Source organism: Berghia stephanieae, chromosome 4 (assembly GCF_034508935.2).
Source record: "Berghia stephanieae isolate SIO BIC M18660-M18661 chromosome 4, UCSD_Bste_1.3, whole genome shotgun sequence".
In the NCBI taxonomy this organism is placed as follows: Eukaryota; Metazoa; Mollusca; class Gastropoda; order Nudibranchia; family Aeolidiidae; genus Berghia; species Berghia stephanieae.
This window is the reverse complement of record NC_088363.1, coordinates 91509428-91534427: the sequence shown is the minus strand read 5'-3', so window position 1 is coordinate 91534427 and position 25000 is coordinate 91509428. Positions and strand designations below refer to the sequence as shown.

General features: G+C 36.9%; 1 pseudogene across 1 annotated transcript in view; it reads left to right on the top strand.

Moving 5' to 3' along the window:
• The window catches only part of LOC144971886 (sodium/glucose cotransporter 4-like), a 66963-nt pseudogene that overhangs the window by 16865 nt on the left and 25098 nt on the right, over positions 1–25000 (top strand). Inside the window, exons 2-13 of the transcript XR_013645186.1 lie at positions 8025–8102; positions 12221–12325; positions 13388–13447; positions 14969–15073; positions 15755–15860; positions 16778–16853; positions 17457–17567; positions 18753–18856; positions 19978–20113; positions 20910–21017; positions 21666–21846; positions 22965–23103. The product of XR_013645186.1 is annotated as a sodium/glucose cotransporter 4-like (transcript). The remainder of the gene's footprint in view (positions 1–8024; positions 8103–12220; positions 12326–13387; positions 13448–14968; positions 15074–15754; positions 15861–16777; positions 16854–17456; positions 17568–18752; positions 18857–19977; positions 20114–20909; positions 21018–21665; positions 21847–22964; positions 23104–25000) is intronic.

Genomic DNA, 25000 nt, shown 5'->3' with positions numbered 1-25000 from the left:
TAACAACAAGATATGAAGTGAATAGAAAAGTGCCAGAAGACAATAGAGAATAAAAAATTTTTTCGCGGCGGTGGTGGGGTTTGAACCTGCGACCTTATTGGTACGACAACTCCGCCTGGCAGGTGAGAGCGTGGCTCTACCGTGTGAGCTATCCACGAACAAAAAATATTCGTTTCAAACTCAAAGTCATTACTAGATCCCTCTCTCACCCACTTCTTGAGATCGCCGATTCGTTCGTACACCACCATCGCGAATAATTTTGACCAGCAGTTAAGCTTAATAGCCAATATTCTCAACACAAACATATAACATAGAAACGATTGAGACATTGAGTATGCTCCGGTGTATGGGGTGAATTTTAATTCAGAAAAGTGAGTGGAGCAGGCACTTATGTTGGTAACAACAAGATATGAAGTGAATAGAAAAGTGCCAGAAGACAATAGAGAATAAAAAATTTTTCGCGGCGGTGGTGGGGTTTGAACCTGCGACCTTATTGGTACGACAACTCCGCCTGGCAGGTGAGAGCGTGGCTCTACCGTGTGAGCTATCCACGAACAAAAAATATTCGTTTCAAACTCAAAGTCATTACTAGATCCCTCTCTCACCCACTTCTTGAGATCGCCGATTCGTTCGTACACCACCATCGCGAATAATTTTGACCAGCAGTTAAGCTTAATAGCCAATATTCTCAACACAAACATATAACATAGAAACGATTGAGACATTGAGTATGCTCCGGTGTATGGGGTGAATTTTAATTCAGAAAAGTGAGTGGAGCAGGCACTTATGTTGGTAACAACAAGATATGAAGTGAATAGAAAAGTGCCAGAAGACAATAGAGAATAAAAAATTTTTCGCGGCGGTGGTGGGGTTTGAACCTGCGACCTTATTGGTACGACAACTCCGCCTGGCAGGTGAGAGCGTGGCTCTACCGTGTGAGCTATCCACGAACAAAAAATATTCGTTTCAAACTCAAAGTCATTACTAGATCCCTCTCTCACCCACTTCTTGAGATCGCCGATTCGTTCGTACACCACCATCGCGAATAATTTTGACCAGCAGTTAAGCTTAATAGCCAATATTCTCAACACAAACATATAACATAGAAACGATTGAGACATTGAGTATGCTCCGGTGTATGGGGTGAATTTTAATTCAGAAAAGTGAGTGGAGCAGGCACTTATGTTGGTAACAACAAGATATGAAGTGAATAGAAAAGTGCCAGAAGACAATAGAGAATAAAAAATTTTTCGCGGCGGTGGTGGGGTTTGAACCTGCGACCTTATTGGTACGACAACTCCGCCTGGCAGGTGAGAGCGTGGCTCTACCGTGTGAGCTATCCACGAACAAAAAATATTCGTTTCAAACTCAAAGTCATTACTAGATCCCTCTCTCACCCACTTCTTGAGATCGCCGATTCGTTCGTACACCACCATCGCGAATAATTTTGACCAGCAGTTAAGCTTAATAGCCAATATTCTCAACACAAACATATAACATAGAAACGATTGAGACATTGAGTATGCTCCGGTGTATGGGGTGAATTTTAATTCAGAAAAGTGAGTGGAGCAGGCACTTATGTTGGTAACAACAAGATATGAAGTGAATAGAAAAGTGCCAGAAGACAATAGAGAATAAAAAATTTTTCGCGGCGGTGGTGGGGTTTGAACCTGCGACCTTATTGGTACGACAACTCCGCCTGGCAGGTGAGAGCGTGGCTCTACCGTGTGAGCTATCCACGAACAAAAAATATTCGTTTCAAACTCAAAGTCATTACTAGATCCCTCTCTCACCCACTTCTTGAGATCGCCGATTCGTTCGTACACCACCATCGCGAATAATTTTGACCAGCAGTTAAGCTTAATAGCCAATATTCTCAACACAAACATATAACATAGAAACGATTGAGACATTGAGTATGCTCCGGTGTATGGGGTGAATTTTAATTCAGAAAAGTGAGTGGAGCAGGCACTTATGTTGGTAACAACAAGATATGAAGTGAATAGAAAAGTGCCAGAAGACAATAGAGAATAAAAAATTTTTTTCGCGGCGGTGGTGGGGTTTGAACCTGCGACCTTATTGGTACGACAACTCCGCCTGGCAGGTGAGAGCGTGGCTCTACCGTGTGAGCTATCCACGAACAAAAAATATTCGTTTCAAACTCAAAGTCATTACTAGATCCCTCTCTCACCCACTTCTTGAGATCGCCGATTCGTTCGTACACCACCATCGCGAATAATTTTGACCAGCAGTTAAGCTTAATAGCCAATATTCTCAACACAAACATATACCATAGAAACGATTGAGACATTGAGTATGCTCCGGTGTATGGGGTGAATTTTAATTCAGAAAAGTGAGTGGAGCAGGCACTTATGTTGGTAACAACAAGATATGAAGTGAATAGAAAAGTGCCAGAAGACAATAGAGAATAAAAAATTTTTCGCGGCGGTGGTGGGGTTTGAACCTGCGACCTTATTGGTACGACAACTCCGCCTGGCAGGTGAGAGCGTGGCTCTACCGTGTGAGCTATCCACGAACAAAAAATATTCGTTTCAAACTCAAAGTCATTACTAGATCCCTCTCTCACCCACTTCTTGAGATCGCCGATTCGTTCGTACACCACCATCGCGAATAATTTTGACCAGCAGTTAAGCTTAATAGCCAATATTCTCAACACAAACATATAACATAGAAACGATTGAGACATTGAGTATGCTCCGGTGTATGGGGTGAATTTTAATTCAGAAAAGTGAGTGGAGCAAATTTTTTATTCTCTATTGTCTTCTGGCACTTTTCTATTCACTTCATATCTTGTTGTTACCAACATAAGTGCCTGCTCCACTCACTTTTCTGAATTAAAATTCACCCCATACACCGGAGCATACTCAATGTCTCAATCGTTTCTATGTTATATGTTTGTGTTGAGAATATTGGCTATTAAGCTTAACTGCTGGTCAAAATTATTCGCGATGGTGGTGTACGAACGAATCGGCGATCTCAAGAAGTGGGTGAGAGAGGGATCTAGTAATGACTTTGAGTTTGAAACGAATATTTTTTGTTCGTGGATAGCTCACACGGTAGAGCCACGCTCTCACCTGCCAGGCGGAGTTGTCGTACCAATAAGGTCGCAGGTTCAAACCCCACCACCGCCGCGAAAAATTTTTTATTCTCTATTGTCTTCTGGCACTTTTCTATTCACTTCATATCTTGTTGTTACCAACATAAGTGCCTGCTCCACTCACTTTTCTGAGGCGTAGTAATCAAAGCTAATGTTTTTAGTTTTTGCATGTTTTTGACAGTTGAATAAAACTATCTAAGTACGTGCTCATTTTTAATACATTTTTTCCAAATTTGAAAAGTAACAACAATCTCTAAGATTGAGTGAGTTAAGATCTAGCTTTATGGGCCACACAGATTTTAAGGAGCTCTCTTTTCCTCTAAGCTGATAGTGCTCGAATGCACATCCCTTAACTTCAAGAAAGGCCAACAACTATTCGTTGGCAGAGAATCAAAAAGGCTCTATCTCCATGCTTTTCTTTATGTTCATTGGTGGATTCAGTACTAGTTGAAACTCACTTTTACATTAAATTACAGAAGATTCTATGCACTAATATATCATTTCTTTTTCATGTTTGATAATACTCGAAACTTCAGGAGATGGATGTTTTGATTACCAAGCTTAATCACATGGGTAAATGGAGATAGATGCTATTGATTTTCAGCCAATGTTTCGATTGACCAGAATAACCATTTAGTATAAGGAAGTAAGCAGAGCATTGTGTAATGTTCACAAATAATTTTTTTTTAAATATTGAAGTAGGCTAACCAAATAAAAATAAAAACAAAACAAAATGAAATATCGCTTTAGCAAAAATGAAATTCAACCAAAAACAAAAGCACATAAAATACCACCAAACATAATTCAGGCTTATCAACTTCCAGAAATTTAAAATAGGAATAATGCCCCAGAGACGACCAAAGATAAAATGTTTTTGATTTTAAAGGTTTTACTGCGCTTGCAACACATTAAGGCCACTCCAGCGCCAGTAAAAAGGAAGAAAATTGGATAGTAAAAGGTTCTAAAATTACAATTAAAGCACCCAAGAAAAGATAAGACAAAGGGGAATTGATTCAAATAGTGAATAGATGCAGATTCATTCCAAGAGCACACTATCAAAGTACTTAGTTTGAGATCACAGGTCCCCACTAAGGGGAATACACTCAAATGATTACAAATCATATATAAGATCTAAACAAAACATAATACATTGCATAACAGAGGGAAAAAATATCATCTCCCAAAACTAACTATACATTTGACTGTTTCCCTCTCACCAAGGGTATCCGGTCAGGGCCAGGACAAAACCAAGTAATCTCATCCCAAGACAAAGACAGAAAGCTAGTTGGAAAATAGATATAGGGGGATAGAAGACAGTAAGTACCTCCCTGCCCACTATGGTAGGTCAGGAACCTCACCCAGGTAGATAAAATACCTGAGTGTAACTCATACCCACACTATACATTCATATAAAAATACATTCATATTTAACCAAAGACTGATCCTTGTCAATGATATTAAAATTACAATATTTAACTGAAAAACGACCAATTACAATTTATATATCAGTAAGTAGCAGATAAGAGACAACCCATACATCACTTTGAGTAAAATCAAAGCCTCCATGTAACTGAATGGTGAGACAACAATGCCCAGAATAAGAAATAGAACAAATTAAAAAATATGAATATTAACGTCGATAATTTGTGTCTGAATAGAGATTAAATAAAAATGTGCATTTTTCAAGACTACGAACTGCCCAATGAATTACCAAAGACATGAATTTCACCAAGTTGGGCTCTATTTATATTAAGTTGCCTTCTGATTTCCTAGATAATATATAAAGCTGAGATATAGAGTCAAAGTCTCTGTACTGCCTGCTGCCGTTGCTGTGATTTTCAAACATGAACACAAATCACACAGACAATATTATATTTGGAAATATTCTGTAATGGATTTCATTTCATTACAGTTACAACACTAAGCTATAAGAGTAAAAAGTTACTTAATGGCTTAAACTTTAGTGAACACATTCAGACTTATTAGGCTTAGGGCTTAAAATTAAAAAGTAAGGGCGCGAGGACAAGACGTCTAAGTCTAAACAGGTCACAGTCGCCCAAAGTTGCGCATTCAATGGTCAGGCCCAGGCAATACAAGAAACAATTTTTTAAAAGCAACAACATGCATCTAGATAGATAGGACAATAAGTTGAAACAAAAACCTAACTTAGTAAGTTTTACTTCATCAGATCGAATGTTGAATGCACAAACCACAGTCCGCCTAAGTTGTATCTTCGGTCCGCCCTAAAAAAAAAAAAATAAATAAACAAAACGAACAGAAGCGGAAGTAGGTCAAATTCCAGTAGAAAACTATCTCCAATGTAAAGAGATTGCCATCATCATCCATCGTGGCTTGTGCTCTTGAGCACGTTGTGTCGGTCAGCTGTCTCCACGAATCACGATCCTCTGCGGTGCGCATGAAATCTGTGTTGCTTTTAAAGTCACATTTGGCTATTCTTAGGTTATTTAGATAAGTCATTCTTTGTCTTCCTCTAGCTTTCTTTCCTTCGATCATCCCAGATGTTACCAACATTTCTATTCCGTCTCTTCTCCACACACATGTCCCAGAAACCGTAACTGCCTCTTTCTGATGTTATCGATCAGTATTCTTCCCTTTCTCACCTTCTCCAACACTTCCTCGTTCGTACACATGTCTGTCCATGATACCCTCAACATTCTTCTATACACCCACATCTCAAATGCCTCTAACCTCCTCGTACATTATTTGTCAAGCGTCCATGTTTCACAACCGTACAAAAGGGTACTTATAACTTATGTTTCCACTACTTTCATTCTGGTCTTCAAGTTTAGGTTGTTGTTTGACACAACTGGTCGCATTTTATGGAACACGTTTTTCACTATTGCTATTCTTTGTTTTATATCCTCTATGTCACGTGCGTCATGGGTGATGATAGTGCCTAAATATTTAAATTTCTTTACTTGTTTGATGGTCTCTCCTCGTGTTGTTGTCATTCTTTGAGACCACCATGCATTCGGTTTTCTTAATATTAAGTTTCAGGCCCATCTCTTCACTTTTGCACACCACTATATCTAAAATTTTCTGCACGTGTTCTGGAGAGTATGCCATCAGAGTACCATCGTCTGCGTATCTTATGTTATTCATATTCTGCCCTCCACCGACGACGCCTTTCATATCTTTAATTTCTTTGAATACTATTCACTATGTAAGTTAAAGAGGTCCGGTGATAAGACGCAACCTTGTCTTACTCCCTTCTCGATGTTAAAGAAGTCCGATGTTTCATTATCCAGTTTGACACACGCTGTTTGATTCCAATATGAGTTTTTCACAAGTCGAAGGTCTTTACTGTCTATACCGATCTTTTCTAAGATTTTGAATAGCGTATCGTGCTGTACTGAGTCAAAAGCTTTGGAATAATCAATAAAGCATAGATAAAGTGATTTTTGTTTTTCGATTGACCGTTGCATTAATGTTTTCAATGTAAAGATTGCATTTACGGTACCCTTTTCTTTAACAAAACCAAACTGCTCGTCACTTATCTCTGGAGAGATCTTGCTCTTCATTCTTTTCATAAGTATTCTTAACATAATTTTTGTGGCCTGGTTCATTATGCTGATTGTTCTGTGTTGGTCACAGTCAATAGTACCTTTTTTTGGGGGTATCGTAATGAATACCGATTGTCTTAAGACATTAGGCAATTCACCCTTTTCATATAAGACATTAAAGGCTTTTGTCAGAATGTCTATTCCCAGATCGTCGAGGGCGTCAATCAATTCTATTGAGAAGCTATCTTGGTCTACCGCTTTCCTCTTTTTCATCTCTTTGCAAGCAGCTTCTACTACTTCTCGCATAATCTGGGGACCCGTGTTCACAGTAGAGATTTCTTTATCCAAGCTCGTCCCTCTTTTGTCATCCGCTATAGATTTTTTATGTACACTGCCCAACGTTCCAAAATTTCGTTGTTGTCGATATGTATACTACCGTTTGCGTCTTTAACGCATTTTCTTGCCACGGCTGGGCGTTTTCCACTTAGATCTTGTATTGACTGGTAGAATTGTTTGGTGTTAGATTTTTTAGTCTTTCAATTCTGTGACATTCATGTTTGCCATAGCTCTGCCCAAAGATATTTTGATGGCTCTGCCTGACTCAAACCCAAATTTATTCAGATTTTCTTTGCACCCAAGGGGCGCTACTCAACTTGTAGTCAAACGTTTTTAACAACTTAACTTATTTTTATCTGTCAAAGTCAACCAAAGGCAAATCGTTTTCAGACGAAAAAAACCTACATGACAACTTAGCAATGTTGTCAGAAACCACCCATGGTTGTCAGATCCACGTCAAAAATCATATGGATGTTGTTAAAACCATGCAATATAAGAGTATATATATATATATATATATATATATATATATATATATATATATATATATATATATATATATACTTTTTATTCTCCATGCTGGCTAGAAGTTTTCATATGTCTTGTGATCAGAATGCTCGTCGGAGAAATATTTCATAAGGGCGTCCGCCATTGATTCGATAGTCTAGAGCCAGTTACTAAGTTACCGTGCGTCATTACGAGGGAAGTGACGACATGACTGTTGAAGAGTATTTACGATTTATTTCAAAAGTACCCTTTTCTTCTCATTACATCATAACTCAGCTACCAAAGGGCGTACAGTATTAAAACTTATATCAATCAAAACCTTTAATAAATTCTGCACCTATGGCAATGAACCGTTTGATGAAATCTTATATAGCTTTGGGGTTATTCGTGTCAATAAAAAAAAAAAAAACACTCTGTACGCTGGGTTTTCTAAAATATCCCCGTGTTATTAGCATGGATGTTGTGAAAGCTTCGTTAAAGATACTGCATAAAATAACACACTAGCATTGTCAAATAAACTCTTTGGTTTTGTTTTCCAGTCTACCTTCCGCCCGAATAGAGGGAATTCAGATGCAACAGGCTATTTCCTGGCGGGGAAATCTATGAACTGGTTTCTGGTAAGTAACACAGCCTTCTCGGAATAAGTCTAAACCACCCACGAGGACAGTGTTTAGAATGATGGTTTGTCCAATCTATTAAGTTTGTCTGGAATAAATTTCAGTGTGTTAGTGTTACGTTCATACTCTCAAAGGATCTATCAAAACTCTCGTTTTATAAAGACACTTAAAATATTTAAGTCACAATCTTGGTTTGATTAGACGTACACTTGAGGAGATTGTTATCAAATATCTATATAGATGTGTATACGCTAAAATATATACTGTATTAATTTGTTAATTAAGTACTTACTGAGTAAAAGAAGAGTTTAAATGAACGACATTAAACAAATCCCATATTAACGGACGTATTCTGGAACGACACGTATTCAGACATTTGTCCTTAAAACTCATCCTTTAAAAATCAATTAATTTAACTGACCCTCATCTTGGCTAAAACTTTCAAAAAACCCGGATTTAAAAAGAAGAATTCGTGAAGTCCCAGGTTTGAGAGCTTTTGCCAAGATGAGAGTCATATTTGAAGGATGAATTTTCGGACTAAATTTTTTGATAGGGGCCTTTCCAGAGTACGGAAGTTAATTGATTAAAATAGCTTTTATTTAAGGTAATTAGTTCCGTTCTTTTACGAAGTTAGCACTGAACAAATACAGCTTTTATTTTAGCGTATACATAGACCCGTCTATGGGGTAATGGGGGACCTAAATGCTAAGATTGGCAGAGGCAGAGATGGTGACATAATCGGACCACATGGACTCGGAGACAGAAATGAACGAGGAAACATCTGGGCAGATTGGTGTAGAACAAATAAATTAATGATTTCAAACACCTGGTTTCAACAACACCCAAGAAGAACCTGGACATGGCAATCACCAGGGGACAGAGCAAGGAACCAGATAGACTTTATAGCAGTATCATCAAGATTCAGAAATGGCATATTAAATTGCAAAACCTACCCAGGCGCCGATGTAGACAGTGACCATGTCCCAGTTGTTTGTACAATAAGGATAAAGTTTAAAGCTATTCAGAGAACAGCTGGTAGAATAAAGAGGGATTACAGGTTATGCAAAGACAATGGCATACAAACAAAAATGAGAGAAGAATTTGAAAATGCACTCATGATACAAAGCCAAAGTGAACCTGATAATGAAAAATGTGAAAAACAATTTGATATATTCCAAAAGTGTGTCAAAGCAACTGCAGAAAAGCATTTACCAATAGCTCAAATAAACAGCAAAAAGGAATGGATGACAAATGAAATTCTAAACCTATTTGAAGAAAGACGAAAATGCAACAGAGGGTCTGCAGAATACCAAACATTGAACAACCACATTAAATCCAAATGCATCGAGGCACACGAGAACTATCTAGACTGGAAATGCTGCGAAATCGAAAGAGAATACAAACCCAACCCCCAACAAGCTCACCAAAGAATAAAAGAACTATCAGGGAAAAGGAAAAGCAAAGCAGCAGGAAGTTGTATCCAAAACAAACAAGGGGAACTGCTATTTGAAGAACAACATATAGAAAGCCGATGGGTAGAATACATAGGCGAACTGTACAATGATCCAAATAGAAATGAACCACCACTGAAATTCAAAGAACCATTAAGCGGACCAAACATCACCAAAAGTGAAATTGAACATGCCATGGAACGAATGAGGGATGGTAAAGCAACAGGCCCTGATGAAATATCTGTAGAGGTATTAAAAAGCCTAGGAGATCTAGCAATTGATGAACTTCACATATTATTCAACAATATATACAATACTGGGAAAATTCCAGAAGATCTCTGTAACTCTATTTTCATAGCAATACCAAAGAAAGCAGGTGCAGTCAGATGCGAAAATTTTAGAACTATAAGTTTAATAAGCCACATCAACAAAATACTGTTGCGTATAATTATCAACAGGCTAAGGAATAAGATTAACCCCGAAATCGCAGAAGAACAATATGGATTCCAACCTGACAGAGGGACAAGGAACGCAATATACCTCCTCCGTGTTTTAAGTGAAAGAGCTATACAGGTTCAGACCCCACTATACCTCTGTTTTGTCGACTACAAAAAAGCTTTTGATAGAGTATGCCACGAAGAAATACTAAAACAACTGCACTCCATTGGCGCTGATGAGAAAGACCTCAGACTCATGCAAACATTATACTAACACCCAGCAGGCATCTATCAAAATCGGAAACTCTACAGGAAATTCCATTCCTATTAAGAAAGGAGTCCGTCAAGGGTGTGTTGCCTCACCAGATCTGTTTAATCTATACCAAGAAACAATCATGAGGGGCATAAATAATATGGAGGGAATAAAAGTGGGAGGTCACAACATAAATAATATAAGATACGCAGACGATACGGTACTCATTGCAACATCAGAAATCCAACTTCAAAAGATTGTTGACAAAGTGGTAGTAGATAGTGAAGCCAAGGGAATGGAAGTGAATATCACCAAAACGGAATGCATGGTAATACAGAAAAACCCCGAAAACAACAACACCTGCAATATAACGATTCACGGCGAGCAACTTACCAACGTAGAAAGTTTTAAATACCTAGGTTCAATAGTGACAACAGATGGAAGATGTAACCGAGACATACGAGCAAGAATAACTCAAGCCAAACAGGCCTTCATGGACCTGGGAAACATTTTGAAAAACAAACAGATGTCGTTCGGGATTAGATTCCGAGTCTTGAAGTGCTACGTGTGGCCAATCTTGTTATACGGATGCGAAAGCTGGACTACAAATGCAGAAACACAAAAGAACATTGAAGCTTTTGAAATGTGGTGCTTGAGAAGGATGCAGAGAATATCGTATACTGCACACAAAACGAACGAAGAAGTGCTAAAACAAACATACCAACAAAGGAAACTAATGCCCTTAATAGTGGATCGACAACTATCCTTTTTCGGACACATAGTAAGGAAAGATAAGAATGAATACCTGGCAAGTTGTGGAAAAATACCTGGTAAACGCGCCCGGGGGAGACAAAGAAAAACACTCATAGACCAACTGAAGGGCTTCACCAGCCTAACAATCCAAGAGCTGTTTGAAAAGGCAAGAGACAGGGAGGAATGGAGAGAGATAATTCATGCAGTATCCGAAGCCTGGACCAGGCATGGAACCTAGAAGAAGAAGAAGAAGACCCGTCTAGATATTTTGATAACAGCTCCCTCTAGATATGTACCTACGTCAAAGTAAATTAAGATTATGACTTATTTCTAAATCAAACTTATTAAGTGTCCTTATAATAAGCAACCTACAAACACTGTAATCTTTTAGGGTACTAAAAGCTGATAAGAATATAATATATTCTTTCGCAACCTTTGTGAGAGATAACGCCTTAACCCATACTGGAGACTGACTCCGACGACCCGGCACTGCCCGTCCTCTGTCGTCTTCTGGATAAAGACGTCGGGCACCGACAAAATACAAAGAATAAAGATAAGAGCCACTAGACCTTACCATACCAAGCTCGAAAAAAAAAAAAAAAACGACAGAAGACGTCGGAAACAGTCTCCGGTGTGGGTCAGCCCTAAGAGGCTGGTGTCATTATTACTATGTCAGCAACCTCTTGGGCCTCATTTAACTTGTTTTTAAACAGATCATTTCAAGCGATTATCAATATGCTATTTGGAAATACAAAATAAATTAATCAACATTTTGATACAATCAAATAGATGGACAGATAAATAGATAGAGACATTGAGAAGGAGAAAGTAGCGATATAAATATATATATATATATATGTGTGTGTGTGTGTGTGTGTGTGTGTGTATGTGTGAGTGTGACATATGTGTCTGTGTGTGTACATATATATATATATATATATATTATATATATATATATATATATATATATATATATAATATTATATATATATATATATATATATATATATATATAGAGAGAGAGAGAGAGAGAGAGAGAGAGAGAGAGAGAGAGAGAGAGAGAGAATTTAGGATCCATAGATCATCTAGAACACTATAATCTTATGTTTTTCATGTATTCTTATCTTAACCTTTTAAAGAGTTAAATAAGGAATAATTTAACTACAAACCTGTAAATTGACTACTTTGACCTCACGTTCAAAAAGCTTCTTTATTGACTTCCAGGTCGGGTCGTCTATATTTGCCACCAATGTTGGAGGCCCGATGTTCATCGGTCTTGCAGGCACGGCAGCTGCCTCGGGATTCGCTGTGGCCATCTATGAGTGGCACGTGAGTATTTGATTGCCCATTCAATAGTCTGATGTCACGTCGCCCAGCAACCGTGAGCAGCGTGGTTCTAAACAAAGAAAATCGGTATAATTTTTATTCTTCATGCTGGCTAGAACTTTTCATATGTCATGTGATCAGAATGTATAAAAGTCAAAACAAGATCATATTTATAATATTTTTCTCCTCTGGATCCATTTTTATGCTCGTCGGAGAAATATTTCATAAGGGCGTCCGCCATTGTTCCGATAGTTTAGAGCCAGTTACTAAGTTACTATGCGTCATTATGAGGGTAGTGACGTCATGAATGTTGAAGCCTAATAGAACTGTCTACTAAATTAGATTGCTTATTAGAGAGCTGGATGCAATGAATTGATACATAGTTCGAATCTTAACACGATGGATGACCTGTGACAGTTGTTTAGAAGGAGAAGGAGGAAAACAAGACGTAGATGTTTGTCTGATCCGACTTTGCTTACAATGAGTGATTCTGTGTACAGAAAACCTTTCATGGCATCAGATCACTCAGGGCATCTGGACAGCATTGCAAACTGCATCGAATGCTAATCGTCATATTTATTGTTAGAAAAACGAACGAGTCATTGGCTACATAACCAACATGGTCTTCAAAGAAAATATGTAATCTAAGTCTAAATAAAGCTGATCAAATCTAGAAATGATTTTAAAGACCGATTTTAAGCAATACATTATTTACCTTGGATCACAGGAGGTCGTTGCTTCAATCAAATAGCACTGTCTTATGCTTTATGACTTGATCACAGGACATAACTATTTATAATAACTCATGCAATGGAACGAGGCATCCATTTCTAAATGAGCAAAGTGCTAATCTTTAAGATTCAAATAAAAAGTCAAGAAAACAAAAATAACAAGCCACTAATCACATTTTGTGAGGATTTTTTTTTAATTTTTCGGGAAATTTCGACAAAAACATGATTTTAATCATCTAATTATGCCTTTTTATGAAATGAAGCTTTTCGGGCCTAAAAAAATTATAAATTATTTATTTTTAAACCATTTTCACTTTTACTTTTATTATTTCAGGCCATATTTATACTAATAGCCTTGGGATGGGTCTTTGTTCCTGTATATATTGCAAGTGGAGTAAGTCTGATCATGTTTTTACAGTGGATTGTATTTTTTCTTTCTTATTTTTGCATGTGCATTAATACAGACCAATATCCACTAAAAGTGCCCAAAGTGCTCTACAAGGGATCCCTATCAAACAGCAACACTTAGCATGTAGGACGCCCGTTAGGAGGTGTTATAATTTTTTTATCCAATAAAAACAATGATGTTAACGGCCAGGTACCCTTTTTAAACCTGTGTACGGTGAGAGAATGTGAGTAAAGAGCCCTTTTCCAAGGCCTCAACTGTGCGCCGCTCAGAGCGGGTCTCGAAACCTGGACATTTCGGTTCGAAGCCAAGTGTCATAACACAAAACCACATAGCCGCACACAATGTGATTATTGTTGTTTGCATGTCCAATGCCAAGAAGCTTCACGATGCATGAGAGTGAAATTAATCTAATGTTAACCTATAAGATAGGTATTGTGCAACACATAGAGCACTATAAAAACTGTGGATATGCTTAGATGTGTTTGTCCGTTTATCGACAATTCATTTTTGTTTATGAAAAGAAAAAACAAACAAACAACATATTATCATCTCGAATCTTGAAGGAAATTAAGTTGGGATTAAATCCGTTTTTGTAACGTGAGTTCTGCATGCAGCGGAAACAGTTTCAGCCAACTTCAGTCAAATGATTTATCCCAATGCATTTCTCGCTACCAACCGAATTGCTGCTAAGTGAACAGAGGGACGACAAATAAATAATATTGCTTATATAATCATAGATAATAATATAATATAATATAATAATACGTTGGGATCAAACTGGGGTTGTAAAGGTTACAATCTTATCCATTCAGCCGACACATTCTTATTATATAATGCTATGCGTTTATTTAAATTGTTCTGATGTATCGCATATATGGACTTTGTCAACTGGTCTAAGATCAAAATGGTTAAAATATAGTAGATGTTCAATTTGATATGGGTATTGAATATATTTATCATGCTAGTGGTTCCGCATTACCACGCATGAACATGTTCGGCTCTATGGTATTGTGGTATGACACTTGCCTCCAGATCGGAAGGTCCTGGGTTCGAGCCCTGCTCTGAGCGGCGCATAGTTGAGTCCTTCGAAAAGGCTCTTTACTCACATTCTCTCACCGTACTCATGTGTAAAATTTGTACCTAAACGTTAATAGCGGTGTATGTCAGAAAAAATTGTAATATCGTCGAATAGACATCATGGTTTGTCCTGCGTGTTAAATGTTGTTGTTGGCCAGGGAGCGTTCGTAAAGCTCTTTGATCAAGTTTAGTGGATATTGCGCTCTATAAAAGCTCAAGTGTCAAGTTCAATTTGATCTGGGCTTTGAATTTGCTAGTGGATCCTCATTACCACGTATTGTACATAAATAACTCATACATGTGAAGTATATTCTTAACCAAAAAAATCGTGGAGATGTTCATGTAAAAGTATCTAATACTTACATGTTAATAATTTCGTAACATATTTATCTATTTATTAATTTATTTATTCCATTCCGTTTCATCAAGGCATTCACTATGCCAGAATACCTAAAGAGGAGATTTGGCGGTGTACGTCTCCGTATTTTCATCTCTGTGGCACATCTGGTAAAATACATACTGTCCGGTATATCGGTAAGAAATGGCATATTTTATAAATCACAATATATTCCAAGCCACCACCTAAAACTAATATTATTCTACCCTCGACAAAAATGTAAATACTAACGCATTATGAGATCAATTTTACAATTATGATTTTAAACTTCGGATTATCAAACTTTAAATTTCACTAAAACTAGATCTTTAAAAAAAGAAGAATCATTTAAATTTAAGCAGTTTTGAAAATGTCTTTTATTTAGAGATGACGAAATTGGAATCGATTGGGGGGTAGAATGAAATATTTCTCACACTCTTGCGTTTTGGGATTCGAACTTTGTTCCCAAACGCGCACTCGCAGGCTCGGGCAGTGATTGGGAACACGTCCGGAATTCCAAAAAGCAAGAGTGTAAGAACCGTATATTACATCGTGGTTGATCAAATGCTTAAAACTGAATCTATGGCCAAAATATAAGGAAAAATGATAATATTCTGTATGTAGAATGTTATATATGTCAGTGGTCAGACTATTCTCGGAAGTCAGGGATATTCTAAAATAATTCTAGGAGTTTCTATGATCAAGATATAGATGAATAATGGATTGAAAAAAAGGTGCCGAAAATTTCTTAAACGACCATAACAAAAGCAATATATTAATGCACCGCAGAAAACAGTATTTATTATTTACAACTATTTTTTTTGTCCTAATTTCTTCAGGGTCAAATTTATTCAGGGGCCATCTTCATGAACCAACTTCTTGGCGTTAACACCTACCTCTCCATAGCCATCATTCTAATCGTCACAGCCATCTACACTGTAGCAGGTTTGTAACTTACAGACAGAAAAATAAGAGATGTGATGTAGTAAATGTTGTTTTTTTAAATGTATTTATATATGAAACACAATTCAACATATATTCGTCACTGTCGATTTGATATATGTATTTATAAACTATTGCCACTTATTGTCAAGTGTTTTTTAACGTAAGCTTTTTCTAAAGCGGAACAAGGAAGTCAAAGGCGGCTCAATGTATTTGAGAACAAATGTTACCGGAAGATCCTTTGTGTGTCATACATGGAACTCAGAACTAACAATAATGTTCTTGAGGATGTGAAAAATACTGGCGGGAAAGACAGCAACCACCGCTGACAATGGTTAAAAGGAGGTAAAAATAAAATGCCCTTCATTTATCCTTGGGGGCCCATGGCCGGGATGGTTTGAGGCAATGCACAATGATCCGGACGATCCTGGGTTCAAGCCTCGCTTCAGGCACTTTCGTTTTTCTCCTTGGATAAGATTCTTCACCCCCAATTTGCTCACTTGGGCAACATGGGTGATTCCTGTTGACATTAGACTTACTGTTTGGTGGATTATCTACATTCCTTCATGGAATGCCGAGGCGACGGGACTAATAGTGCCGTTGCGAAAGGGCTTAATCATTATTAATTTTTAATTTTTCCTGAGGGAAAATTTGTCTTTGGTGTTTATCTGGGGAAAAAAGGCTGAGGTAACCCAGGCATAAGCGACAGTACAGCTCTTCTAAGTAAGGAATAGAAGAATTCCTTGCTCAAGAAAACATGAAAAGTCGTGAGCTGTTTTCAAACCCGAGACATTCAAGTGTAAGTGCAATGCGATATCTACTCAGTCATCTCGTCCCTTAATAAATATAATCTAAAATGTGAGTGATAACAAGAATTGATCTAATTATTTAACTTACGTTCTATATTTTTGTCCCAACAGGCGGTTTGGCTGCAGTCATTTATACAGACGCAGTCCATCATATTGCTTGTTGCCTCTACCATTTTATTCTTTATCTGTGAGTATGACAAAGTAATGAAAATAGCAAAGCTACCATATTTTCACATAACAATTATTTGGCTGATTTTGTGTCTCATTTTGACAATACTTTAGTACTTCAATAGATAAAGACAAAATGATTTAACACTTTTTGAGAAGATTGTAGCTATCTATAGAACATACCTCTCAAGTTGTTTTGCCAAATTGAAAAAAACAAACCCAGATGTTTTGTCAGTAAACGACATTTATATCGTTTATTACTATAAAATAGAGGAAACTTGTTATTCAAATAGTTGGAAATCTACTCACAATGAAACTTGGACAAATATGGCCGTCCCTCCAACATTGCCACTGTTCAAGAAATCTTTAAAGACTTTTCACTTTTTAAATATATAATAATATTATATATTTAAAAAGTGAAAAGTCTTCAAGGATTTCTTGAACAGTGGCAATGTTGGAGGGACGGCCATATTTGTCCAAAATAATATATTAGAAAGTGATTTTATGTTGATATAAACCGCCATAAACATAAGGACTGATCGGAGGGGAATCAGTAATTGTTACTGAATCTGATTGCACAAATCACAACAACAATACGTGTAACGTTTTTATTATTTTCCAGGTGTTTTGGACATGGGAAGCTGGTATACATTTCTGGAATCCTACAGTCGCGCTGCATCCAACCAAACCCTGCTTTACCCTCAAAACTTTTCTTGTGGATTGCCCAGAGATGGTAAGTATTTAAGATTAATATCGTATCCCATTGCACTAATGAAAGTGGTCATTCAATTTGAACTCATATTATAGGGATGTCCTAAAGATTAACTCCTTATTCTCCTTAAGCTCAAGGTCAGATACATTTGACATCTAATTACTTCTATGCGTTTGATAATATTAAACAATTGAAATGTGTTTAAAATTTTGTTAAACAATTCATAGACACAATTTTTGGGAAATACCTTTCACTATGTTGGAGTTATTGCCCTTGATTAGCTTTTTCATGTGAGTATAAATATTCCTTTTTTAAGGAATATCTTGCACATCACACATTATTCAATGCTACTCAAAGAATAAATTTTGCCTATTTTGATGTCAATGACAAACGTTTAAAGTAACAATTAAAAGTAACACTATTTTACAGACTTATCATCCTTTAAAGATTAAGAAAAGATCGAGTAATGGCCAATTGAGAATAGCCATATCACAAATAAAATAGTGATTTAAAAAGCTCCAAGTGAATTTGAAAAGTAGATAGCTTTCAGAACAGATTAAGTGATTTTCCGAAAAATCATGATTATTTTGTAGAAAGGACGACTTAAATAAAGGGCAATAACTCTTTGGATTGATGTATGCTTTTTAAAAAATCTGCCATGTAATATATTTAAATCCTATTAATCTTTTTTTATTTTTTTTAATTTTTTTTTTTGGGGGGGGGGTTATTTGCAAGTTATCCAAATCTTGATATTATGGGAGTTCTGTTTTTGAACAGTGAATTGTGTATAATTTCACCTTGTTTGACCTCTGTGTGACCCCCGAAAGATCAGATTCAAATTCCAATCGGACAAAATGTTATTTTGTGTTTGCTTATTTCGCATATAAAGAATGTTAAACGTTTACACGACTCCGAAATAACAATGGCCTAGGGTACCCTACTAAAAGATTCTTTACCACACTTCTGTCATCGTACTCGGGTGTAAAATGAGTACTAGGCCGGCAACAGCACTGTCAAGGCCAAAATAATTGTAATATTGCCGAATGGCGTTATATCTAGTTCAACATGTTAAGTGTCGCTGTTGACTTTGGACCTTTTGTAAATCGTTTTGAGACGTTTTGTGGTTATTGCGCTCTTGAAATGTTTACGTTTTTTGGGATTTTGTGTTTTAAAATGAATGATAATATTTGTCACTCTTCCAACTAGATTTCCAGCACATATTTCGAGACCCTGTAAATGGGGATATTCCTTGGACAGGATCGGTGTTTGGTCTCACCGTAATAGGCCTATGTGTATGGTGTACAGATCAGGTTGGTGGTAAAATCACGATTATTGTAATGAAGGTACTGGTGATAGTGGTAGTGGGTGCAATGACAATGCCGCAGCTGCTGCTGAGTATACTGTTGCTGCTGCTGCCGCTGATGATGATGAGGAGGAGGAGGAGGATGAGGATGATGATTATGATGATGATTATGGTGATATTGAAGCCGATGTTAGTGTTGTTGTTGTTGATCTTGCTATTGTAATTGTTGTTGTTGTTGTTGCTGTTGGTGGTGGTGGTGGTGCAAGTGGTGGTGGTGCTGGTGGTGGTAATGGTTATGGTGGTGGTGGTGGTGCTGCTCCTGGTGGTGGTGGATGTGATGAGGACATTTTGAGGCTCAAAGGAGGTGTTTGCGTTTACGAATAATCTCCCAAAAAAGTACGTACCCAAAAAAAAGAAATCGCCATTGAAGAAATTATCCATAACCATTGGCAAGTGATTAATTATATATATATATTTTTTTTTTTAAAACTGAATATTTGCATTTTTTTTTGTAGTATATTACGCTTGAAGACCAAATGCTGTATAATTTTTGTCATCCATGGAAATCATCTCATAAAATCAGCACGGCTTCCCGGAATTTTAGTTTTAGCTTACACAAGTGTCCGCTGTCTAATTTATTGTCACCCAAGATGTCTAAATTGCCTGTTTAGCGTTTCTGAATTGCTGATAGGGATTTTACTAGTCCTATTTAAGATGAAACAGCAAAAGCTAGTAGAGAGGAAATAGGAAGAAGACGATGGAGGTGGATTGGACACACCCTTAGATAGAATGACTCCGCTATGACAAAGAAGCTGATAATATACAGAGAAGTGATAAGACATGGAACGATATTTTTTTTAAAGTTAGCTCGGGATAGAGAAGGATGGAAACTGTTTGTCTGTAGCCTATACCCTGACCCAGGGTGAAAAAGTAAATGATCATGATGATGATTTAAGATGAAGTGTATATTCTCAGTTTATATGTGCCAAAAATTAAAGGTTTGTTCAAGATTCGACAGTTCTATTAATCTTTTTCAATTGTTTCAAGTTTCAACTTGAAAATTAAAATCATTGACATTAAATTTCCAAAACAAAATAAAAAGAATGACTTACGTCTATCTTAAACCAGGCAATGGTTCAGAGATCTTTGGCAGCCAAAAATATGAGTCATGCCAAAGGCGGAGCACTGTTGGCTGCTGGTCTCAAGATTTCACCTTTCTTCCTATTCATCATACCGGGGATGATCAGCAGAATTTATTTCCCAGGTAGCTACAGTTCTGATGGTCCTTAAATTTGCTTTATTCTCTTTGGATGATAATGGTGATGATGATGATGATGATGATGATGATGATGATGATAATAATAATAATAATAGTAATAATAATAGTAATAATAATAATAGTAATAATAATAATAATAATAATAATAATAATAATAATAATAATAATAATAATAATAATAATAATAATAATAATAATAATAGTAATAATAATAATAATGATTATAATAATGATGATGGCGATGATGATGGCGATGATGATGATGATGATAATGATGGTGATGAGGTTGATAGAAAATCGAAGTAGTAGATTAAACTGAGAATATTTAAATGATAAACAGGTGACATGTAAGGGTAGCAAACGATTCTCCTCTATAATGATTTATTAACCGAGTCCACTTGTTATAACCATAAAAGATTAACTGGATCTAAACAACAACAAAAATTGAGCTTTTATGTAGCGCAATATCCACTAAATGTGCTCAAAGCCCTTTACAAGGGGTCCCTGGCCAACAGCAACATTTAACATTTAGGACGGGACATGACGCCTGTTAGGCGATGTTGTAATTTTTTCGGACAGAGACATCGCTGTTAACGGCCAGGTACTCTTTTTACACCTGAGTACGGTGAGAGAATGTGAGTAAAGAGCCTTCTCCAAGGACTCAACTATGCGCCGAGCCAGGCTCGAACCCAGGACCTTCCCATCCGAAAGCGATTGAAATACCACTAGACCACATAGCTAGCCGCACTAAACAGTTAAATATTATGTCCCATTAAATCAGATGAAGTTGCGTGTGCTGATCCAGTGACCTGCAAGAGTGTGTGTGGAAACGAGGCTGGGTGCTCCAACATTGCCTATCCACTACTGGTACTTAGGAAGATGCCTACCGGTAAGAAAATCACGAAAAGCATCATCAACAAACAATAACATCAGCGACAATATCACTAGAGCTTTTATATAGTGCAACATCCACTAAATGGGCTCAAAGCGCTTTACAAAGGGTCTCTGACCAACAGCAACTCGTAACATGTACTTAAAACGAGACATAACGCCTGTTAGGCGATATTACAATTTATTTCCAAGAGGGACAACGTCGTTGACGGCCAGGTACTCATTTTACAAATGAGTACGGTGAGAGAATGTGAGTAAAGAGTCTGTTCCAAGGATTCAACTATGCGCCGAGCGAGGATCGAACCCAGGACCTTCCGATCTGACAGCGAGTGTCATACCACTAGACCACATAGCCGCACAATAGCAACAACAATACAACCAGCACCATCAACAATAAAAATAACAATGACCATTAAAAAAACAAACAATTACAACAATAACAATTATAATAACGACAACATTCATAACACACACAAAAAAAAAAAAAAACAATCGCACCAATTACAATGGAAAAAAAACAATAACTTTCACAAGATTAACATGAAAAACAATAACAACAATAGCGACAACAACACAACAACAACTTGAGGTATTTGGTGTGTCTATACAATTCCCATCAATTTATTATCTTGCAATTTTTTTCCAGGATTGAAAGGCCTAATGTTATCGGCTCTGATGGCAGCGTTGATGAGTAGTCTGACTTCTGTGTTTAATTCTGCTAGCTCCATTGTCACCATGGACCTTTGGAGACGATTTAGAAGGAACGCGAAACAGTCCGAGCTGATGATTGTGGGACGGCTTTGTGTTGTGGTTCTAATCGGATTCAGGTCAGTGCGCATAATGTTAGGTGATCAAAAGCCTAATGATGCTGCTGCTGCTGCTGCTGATGATGATGATGATGATGATGATGATGATGATGATGATGATGATGATGATGATGATGATGACGACGACGACGATGATGATGATGATGATGATGATGATGATGCTGATGATGATGATGATGATGATGATGATGATGATGATGATATAGATGATGACGATGGCTTGTCGTGGTGAGAGGAGAGAGTGCTTCCTCTCATGGTCGGTTAGGAGTCACTAGTCGTTTGCGATTATCAGGTTGTTGGAATCTAGCCTCAAAACAGCATTATATCGGGATGAATTAAATATCGAAAACTAAATTTACAGTAAATGATATGAAACCCGGAATCAGTCAATACCTTTTGCTGAGATGAATGACTGGAGTTTCTTGAAGAGCAGTTAAAATCACGTTTTGGGAATCTGATTCAACTGGACATAATGTGTGGCAATGTGGTCTTGTGGTATGACACTCGCTTTCGGTTTGGAAGCTGCTGGGTTCTAGGCTCGCTCGTGGCACAGTTCAGTCCTTGAAAAAGGCTCTTTCCTCGCATTCCCTCACCATACTCGGGTGTAAAATGAGTACCTGGCCGTTAGCAGCGTTGTCTCTGTCCGAAAAAATTATAATATCGCCTAACTGGCGTCATGTCATTTCCTAAATGTTAAGTGTTGCTGTTGGCCTGGAACCCATTGTAAAGGGCTTTGAGCACGTTTAGTGGATAGCGCAATCTAAAAGCTAAAGTATTTTTTGTTTCTTTGTTTCTTTTTTAATGTGAGTGTGAGCCATGATTTCATCCTTCATTTTGAGCTGTAAACCATACTATATCTTACTATATATATCTTACTCATTCACTCCTAAGTCGAGAGGGATAATGTGTGAAAAGAGCCCAACAATGAAACATGGCCGAAGCAGGCTTTATTTTATCATTATCATTCTCACTAATCCAGTCACTGGCCACGATCAACATCGGTTGACTTAGTAATGTTATAAAAGCTCATACCGAAAGCCATTAGGGGTTTGTGAATCAGATACAGACAGAAATATAGAGAAATATTTTGATTTTAAAAAAATTGTTGCCTCCTGCAGTATAATCTGGATTCCCATCGTGGAGAAGTCTCAAGGGGGACAGCTGTGGAATTATTTGGCAGTAATAGCTTCTTGTTTGTGTCCACCGTGGTGTTGTGTTTTCCTGTTGGCGTTGTTTTGGCAGGGAACCACTGAGAAAGTAATAATATTATGTTACTTGAAATATATACGTCTATGTGAACACCTTAAATCTATTAAATATTACATGCTATTGTTTGTTTTTTTTTTGTTGGGGTTTTTTTTTTTGGTATGTTTTTTGTTGTTTTTTTTTTTTTTTTGGTTTTTTTTTTGTTTTTTTTTTTTTTTTTTTTTGGTTTTTTTTGTTTGTTTTGTTTTGTTTTGTTTTTTTTTTGTTTTTTTTTTTGGGGGGGGTTGTTTTATTGTTTTCTGTTGTTTTAAAAAAATGTTTTTCATTGTGATTAATGCTCTGTGTAATGGAACAAATTAGATATACATTGTTGCGTTAAAGCAACAATAGATTTACTTTTTTGATTTTACTTTGCTGCTGTGCTATATTTTTTAACTCTTAGATCCACCAGTAAATATTTCATTCACTTCACACATTTTTATTATTTTTCCAGGGAGCTTTCTGGGGTCTTGTCATCAGCAATGGTGCTGGATTCATAAGAATAATATTAGAATTCACGTATATAGCCCCATTCTGTGGTAGGGGCGAGGAGGACACCAGACCAGATATTCTCAAAAAAGTCAATTTCCTCCACTATGCCATTATAAGTACTGGCGTGTCAGTAATATCCACTGTGGCCATATCCCTTTTTACTGAACGGCGTAGTCCAGAGAAGGTAAGAACAATCGCCTATTAAATTTACAGGTCTCTTAGTAGAACATAGTTCTTTTGAGATTGAACAGACTTGCCTACTACTACTAAGTATTCGTAGAATTACAAAATTTTGACTCCAATTCCATCAGCATCTCTAAGTCATTAAAAAGTTGAAAATGAAAGTTGAATCTAGACTATATAATTTTAAGGATTTTGAAGTGTTAATCTTTCCTTGTGAGGATAAATAGTTTTAACCCTTTCCTTATCACCTCCAGCAAATTCGTAACATTTGTTACGTTACAATATACATTTTTTCTTCTTCAGATTTATTTTGTACATCACAATGTTCTTTGTTTAATTAATAAGAACATAAAGTTGTTTTGTAGAGAGATTGTTTGAGTTTAAAAAATCAATTTTTCTGCTGCCATTTTTGGGGGAAAATACTGAAAATGATCATTAAGGAGAAAGTTAAAGTAAACTATAGCGACTACAAGTATTATCTCCTAAGAACTACGAATCATTAAATTTTCAAGTAGGTAGGCCTGTAAATGGTTGGTAAGGAAAGAATCGAGCATCTGATACACCCCGCGCGATATAACATCGTTTTTAGGCGATGGATCACTGTATTGTGGTATTTAACGTGGAGGTTAAATTAGTTCAGAAAATTTTATGTAATAATTCTCCACACCACGCGAGCGGTTTACCTAGGTTGTCAGCTCCTGCGCTCACAGAATCACCCTATTAATTTGAATTAAATTATAGGTCTGCAAATCCTATGATTTCCCCGTTACATATTACATGTAATATTAAACAACAATGATTAATGGTTCGTATGGCCGTCTAAGGATATAACCTTCACATTAAAATAAGTAATTAATAAAACGAGTTCCAGTCCCACTTATAATTGACAATAAATTCAATAAAAATAAGTCAGCTTAATTCTGATTTAAATAATATGGTACGTATTTACATGTTCTGTTAATGTTTATTACTCATCATGGGGCACCAACAGCGCCGCATAGCACGATTAACGTGGATATTTAGGCGTTATATATAATCTCATTATTAACTATTACTATTTAACAAAGGAAAACCACAAACCACAATACTTTTTTATCGTTGAAAGTCTTAGCTTGGTGACAGCTGAGGTCCTTAGCCGAACTGGCCGTCTCTCAGGTCTTGATTGTAAGGGTGCCGTTTGATGCAAAGTTGTGAGGTCGGGCAGCTCTTCCTATGTCCATACTAGGAAGGGATT